General features: G+C 46.7%; 1 pseudogene; it reads right to left on the bottom strand.

Annotated features, from left to right (window-relative positions):
• Positions 1-539: 539 nt before the first annotated feature.
• Positions 540-6,350, bottom strand: LOC100752395 (annotated as a pseudogene).
• Positions 6,351-6,705: the final 355 nt, after the last annotated feature.

Below are 6,705 nucleotides of genomic sequence, written 5' to 3'. Positions count from 1 at the left end.
ATTAAGGTTACAGTAAAAACTGCATGTTAAAAAGCCATAATTCCAGTATTCAGTAATCGGATCAGCACCAGATGATTCCTGCAACTGTATGACTACAGTACTGTGTCCCATGGCTATGCATACTTGGTATGAGAAATGGTCACATGTGTGGAGTGGCCAGGGAGCATCTCACACACATATGACCTCAGCCAATAAGAGAACCAGTGGTTTTGAAAAATAGAAACTGTGGAGCACTTGCTTTCTACCTTCCCTTTGTATAGGATGCTTTAGTCTTTTTCCTGAATGCCATCAGTGACCACTTGGGAAGTCAGCAGAGATTAAGTGCAATGGTAAAATTAATTCCTATTTTGCTGGTGAGTTGACACCCTCCCCCAACACACATGTGTACACACACACACACACACACACACACACACACACACACACACACACACACACACAGCATTTGTTGTGGATGCTGTGACCTTTGCCAACTGCCCATGCCATAAGAACTATACTACTGACAGGTTATTCTAGGTGGCCTGGCATAAAGGACAGCATCATGCATATCTGTTGTAAGGCCCTGTGACCTGAGTGAAGGCGTATGGAGATGTAGTCACCATGGAGTCTGTGGTCACAGACCCTGTGTTCTCGGCAAGAGACTGGATGAAGCCCAGGTAACTGGGCTCAGAAAGTTCCTGCAGCTCTGTGGGCTCACGTTTTACCCTTTTGCCATTGCTTTTCGGAGACACGTGGTCTGATCCATACTTTTGACACTCTTCCTTTTTCTCTCAGGTCTTTTCAGCCATTTTGGCTTCCCAGAGATCCAAACCATGCTTTGGCTCATTCAAGTTCTTATGCTGGTAAAATACAAGTGAGATCCTGGCGGGATGACCCCAGTCAGGATTATTTATTCGGGTTATGGCATGAACCTCTCACTTTGCACACTCAATGAGAATGAATCTGTGAGTTGGAGCCACAGCCACCCCTCCAATGTCAGCATCCAGAAAGCTCTGCTCACTGTCTGACCAAACCTCCTCATTGTCCTCCACAGAAGAAGCTGCGCCCTGGCCTGCTGCCCCAGGCTGCTTCTCCTGACTGTCCTCAGTCAGACTGTGTAATAGTCCTTGGGCAGGAGCAATGCTATCATGATTAAGCCCTGAAAGCACCCTTGATAACCCGTTAGCTGTGAGGGAGAGCATGTTCTCCTTGTTGTGGAAGGCCTGACTGGAGCTGGCTGTCATTCTTGAAGCTGCAGGCGGGTGGCTGTGGATAGTGTGAGAAGGTGGATGATGGTGCTCGCTGTTTGTGTAGTGTTTGGTTTGCTCATGCTGTATGGTAATCTGGAGGCAGCTCCCATGAAATGGCCATCCAACCCAGGGGTGGGATAAGGAGGAAACGTTGCCAGGTGATGTACATACCGTTTTATGGTACAGTTGCTGAAGGCATCCCACTGCATGTTTTGGTTTCCATAACTTAAGTACTTAGAGGTTTGGAGACAGTCCCTCTAAGTGTGGTAAAGTGTGTGGATGGGTGGTAGGTTCATCTTGGTGATGAGGTTCTGGCTTGGATATCTATACAGATCCCTGGGCTGAGACTGGAGGAAGTAAGAACCTAAGAGCAGTTGTCCACTTGACACATTCCCATTGCACTGGTATGCTGCAATTGGTTATTCTGGTTAAAAAAAAACAGGGTAAGGGGTTCATGGGGTCAGAACTCAAATATGAACCTGCAGCTTGAGATGAGGTGGATAAAGGTTTGCATGATTGATATTTCCGTACATCTCTGTGTGTGAAGAACTTGGAAAAGGATTAAGTGGGTTGGAACATCTCATGCATGGGTTGGTGGAGTAAGAGCCAATGGACTCAGATTGAGAGTTGCTGGGCAAGATACGCTGTGGCTGTGTCTGAGGTGGCTGTGCCTGTGCCTGGTGTGGCTGCTGTACTTGGTGACGGTTCCTCTGGAGTGGCTGGGGCTGCTGTGTATGACAGATCCTGAAGGCCACAATTGTTCTGGCAGATGTTTCTTTTGGCTTACAGTTTCCATCTTTGTTCATGAGGAAGACTTGTCCTTTTCATTCTTATTTAAGCAGTTCTCAGGGGAGACAGCTTTTCAGCTGCAGCTCTCTTGGCCTCCAGTTTTCTTTGTCGACAACTCTTTACCGGCTCTGCTAACATCCTCACTTTCCTCCGAAAAGAGTTCTGGACCTGAATGGACCTGTTTGGTATCTTCTCCTCCTGATCTTCAGCACTCCAAAATCCTCGACAGGAGAGATTCTGTACATTGGTAATACACACAGCTGTCTATCCTTAGGTTCTCCTCCAATTTCTCGATTGTGCTTTCTAGTGAGGGTGAGCACCAATGTGCTGCCATTTGCCATGTTGTGCAGGTCTCTGTGGGCGTAAGCACAAAAGTCCATACATGCAGTGACCCCTGAGAATGGTCGGCCTTCCTTCAGAACCAAACGGCACTCTGGAGCTCGGTGTTCACATTCCATCTGATTATTGTATGCATCAGGTGCACACTTCTTGTCTATTGGAGCAATGAAAGTAGACAGGTTTTGCAAATGAGATTCTAGTTTCTCTTCCTCTTTTGGAACATCTCCAAGTAGCTTAAATTTCCTTGGGTTCTAGCTTCTGGCATACTTACATCCATTATAGTACATGCTCCAAGAACAACCAAAAGAAAAGGAAGCACCACAGGTTTCTGGATCCAAGCCCTGACAAGCACAGGTTCCCTCTACATTCAGGGCACAGCGACAAATAGAGGGGGCACCATATTTACTCAGGGCCTCTCTAAGATCTGAGTAGAGTTGGTCAGCCAAGGTCTTGGGATTCCTTCCCGTATTATGAGAATCACAATCACAGCAACATCACAGCTATGGCCAGCTTGTTCTCAAACCACTCACAGGAACTTCTCAAGGCTCCCTTTTCGAATCACCCATTTGGCAATCGGGCATCCCTGAGAACTTTTGCCTTCTTTTCCAGGAGAGATGACTTTCAATCCTAAGAGCTTCACCCTTCTGTCCAAACCTTTGTTCCATGATTGTTCTCATAGCTGCCACATTAGGACCAGCTCCAGGATGGGTATAAAAACGACCTTCATCTTTTTCATTAACTTGTTCCACACATCGGCATGATGCGATATCATATTGAGTCTTGATGGGAGTATCCAATAAATTTTTATAGCAAGTTTTAGGAGTTTGGAAGGTGAGTCCAAAAAATTATTGAGCAGAGCCAGCTTCCTTTTGGTTGCTGGTTTTTCCGCATCTGGGATGTGCAGGATCTGCAGAGAACATTTGTAGATAAAACTGTGATGGCCCCTGATGTCTCCACTCATTGTTTCCTTTGAGAGAGTCAGGGACTTGTGGTTAAAGAATGAGCTGAGCTGAGACTGCTTCAGATGCTGCTCTGAGGTCTCAAAGATGCTCTTCGGCTGCCCATCATCACAGCTCAGTGGGGAAATCTTTTGCTTTATCCTACTAGATGGTTTTTCACGGGGTGCTGGCATGGGGTGTTTACAGGAAGAGGGTTTGGACCCAGGCTCAGTCTTGATTACCCTGTGCATCTGATTATGACAAGAGTCAGCCTGGGACTGCTATGTTTGCTGCTGCTCTTGGCAAGAGGAGCCACATAGGGTGGCATGCTTCTGAGTGTCCCTCTGAGGAGGGGTCTGCATCTGATTTCCTCCTGGCTTGGGGACAGGGAGTGCCTTTGCTGGATTAGGCACCGAATACCTCTGCTGAGCTACTTCAGCTAGTCTTGCTGCCTGCTGCCCAGATGACGAATTCTGGCTTCTGCCTTTTAAATCCCTGCAGAGCCAGAGCTTGTGGAGGCTTCTGTTCTTGGACAGGGAAGCACCTGTGATGATGAACGGTCCTGATTTGGGTTCACATCACTGGAAAATATGGCATGTTCTGCAGGCTTATTTCCCTCAGAGTACAGAATATAGTTTGCTGAGTCTCAGGAACTGGGTGTGTTATCATTTGAACAGGAATCTGATTTGCTGGGATTTGATTGGAAGATATTCCGGTAAGTGTAATTCTTACTACTCACATTCTGTACTGGCTCTAACGGCCTTTGGCTACTGTGAGTTTAGAAATTACTTGATTTTGAATCCTGGTTTTCACCGCTATAGCATTCTTCCACTTTAATCCAGCCACAGCATGGTCCTTCTCCTTGCTTCTCATTGCTACCTTAGAGATGGGAAAAGGTCTGGAACATTTGTTCTTTATTCTTCCTCTGTAATTGCTGCTGATCGCAGTTCTGAGGGAAATTAGAGTTCTGGGATACTTGTGTTTGGGCTGCCTGCTTAGCAGGTTTATGTAGTAAAAAGGTTGAAAATGGGTCGGTCACTGTGGCTGTTGATTCAAGTGCTTATTAGTGGAGGGATCCACTCTTTGCTAGAAATGAAACCGAGGAACACTTGGTGCTTGCCCGTGGGTGTCAGGAGAGGGGTCTGCCTTGGAGATGCACCCCTGGTATGAAGTTTGTTGGCACTGTAGATGTTGGTCCCCCATACCTGGTGAGTGGCCTTGATTCATCTCCGTTTGGTATGTTTATGACTTCTGCTCAGGTGGAACTGTGTGTTTCCCTTGAGTCAGCCCTGAGATTTGTGTGGGGAAGACTGAGAAAAGGGAGGTTCTGGTTGTTGGGCTCAGCTCCTGGTTGTTGGAGACTGAGAGGGCCACCCTTGAGTGGAGAAAATACACAGGAGCCAGCCTGTGCTGTGTCTTTAATGCCTTATGCTCCTGATCGGGGAATTGACTATTGCTCTGCTCTGAGCTTTTCTTTAAGCACCTGCTCTCACTGCCAAATTCAGGAAACTGACTCCTGAGTGGAGATTCGACACAGAGGACACAGCTTATCCAGATCCAACAGGGACTAAGAGCTGAGTGATGTTTCAGGGGTGAACTGTCAGGCTCAGTATATGTCCCAACCCAGCACTTGTAGCTTTGGGTCAACATGGGACTCCAGGGCTGGGCCAGGTACCAGATCGTAGTCCCCTTGAGGGTTTGGTTTCAGAGGTCTCAGCCTTCTTTAAGTGGAGGGGAGTGGCTCAGGATAATGGACTGGGACAAGTGTAAACATCAGATCTGTGAAATTAGAAGCCAGCCTGTGTGGATTCATCAGCTCCTCCGCCTGGTGACAGGAACTTAGATGATCCTGAAGGTCTTGTTTGAGGTCTAAGGGTTCAGAGTTAAAGGACATGGACATGTATGAAGCATAAGCTGCCTAAGAATAGACAGAAGTCTGTCCTGTGTTTTCCTAACTCCATCCTCATTGGGGAAGATCTTCTGTGTATTTGTATCTCTCTTGGTTAATGAATAAAACACTGACTAGCTAGGTAGGAAGTGACATAGCTGGGCAGACTCAGAATATACAAAGGGCCAAGCAGGAACTTGCTCTCTTCTGTCTATTCTCTCTACAGACATGCTGAGCAGTCAACATGTAGGATGCCAGAGGAGTAATCGGTCCCTGGACCTTTCCTCGGTAAAAGACCATGTGGAAGACATAGATTATTAGAAATGGGTTAACTTAGACGGAGGTAGCCAAATAAGTCATAGCCAACAGACTCATACTTAATTTTATATTTTCATTTGGGGTTGATGTGGCTATGGTTCCAGGCAGGCGGGAAGAGCTCACATTACAGCGTCTGGTAGCCGCAGATGGCTGACAAGATGGAGTTCAACTGATGCCTGCCTTTTTCTGCCTCCAAAACTGAACTTGAGGCTGGCGTGGGGGACTTAATTATGAGTCTTGTTTCACAATGTCTTGAAGGGGAGGGACGTTCACCCTCCTGTTTCTCTACTTTTGTTCAAGTAGTGAGTAATTTCAATGTTATCTATGGGGCGATTTAAAAAAAATTTTAAAAGTTCTCAACTTTCATTTGTGCATGGGAAATCGTCCAGTTGCAAGGGAAATTAGGGGGAGTATAACAGTATTTCTTTGGTTTTCTTTTTTGAGATATGAGGCTCATCTGGCCTTTATTGAACATAGTGCAGTTGGGTGTCTCAAAGTTAGGCCAGCCAACCCTACGATAGCTCCTCTGACTGGGTTGTGTTCGAAAGATCCCAGGGAAAGTGAAGCTAAGTAGCCAAGACCCTGAGTTTCCCCAAATGTGTTCCTTCGTGCATTGTCTGCCTACTGCCTGGGGAGAAGCAAGGTGCTCTGAACACTGAGATGCCATGCTTGAAGAATCATGGACATTTGGCAGACCCTCCTGCCATGGACTTAATTGAAACCATGGGAGTCGCAAGTTGAAACTAGCCATGCAGAAGCATGGCCACAATGGGCCCCCATCCGAGACTACCAGTCAGAATCCATGAGCTACAAATTAATGATCGGGGTGGCAGGAATGAGACTCGTCATGCTTCACCACAGGTCAGAGTTCTTGAGCTACTAATTAATGATCAGGGTGGCAGGAATGAGTCTCCTTATGATTCACAACAGATCTCACAAGTGTCTGATCTCCAGAGAAGATTCTAGAAGCTCTGCCCCCACCCATAGGAAGCTTTGCTCACCTTGACGGGGGAAGTTTTGTTCAGTGGGAAGCCTCTGTAATTTTTTTGGCCTCCCTGTCCTTCATTGCATGGGACCAAACTTCTTTCCTTAGCACTAGCTATCTGCTGCCACAGGGACTGTGACTTTGGCAGCTAACTGTACTGCTATTTATGATAGATCTCATGTTGTAGTAGAAATACACTACTTGGGAATAATGGGAGTG

This window comes from Cricetulus griseus, unplaced genomic scaffold (assembly GCF_003668045.3).
Source record: "Cricetulus griseus strain 17A/GY unplaced genomic scaffold, alternate assembly CriGri-PICRH-1.0 unplaced_scaffold_238, whole genome shotgun sequence".
NCBI lineage: Eukaryota > Metazoa > Chordata > Mammalia > Rodentia > Cricetidae > Cricetulus > Cricetulus griseus.
The sequence above is the reverse complement of the archived record's forward strand: the minus strand, read 5'-3'. Positions and strand labels throughout refer to the sequence as shown.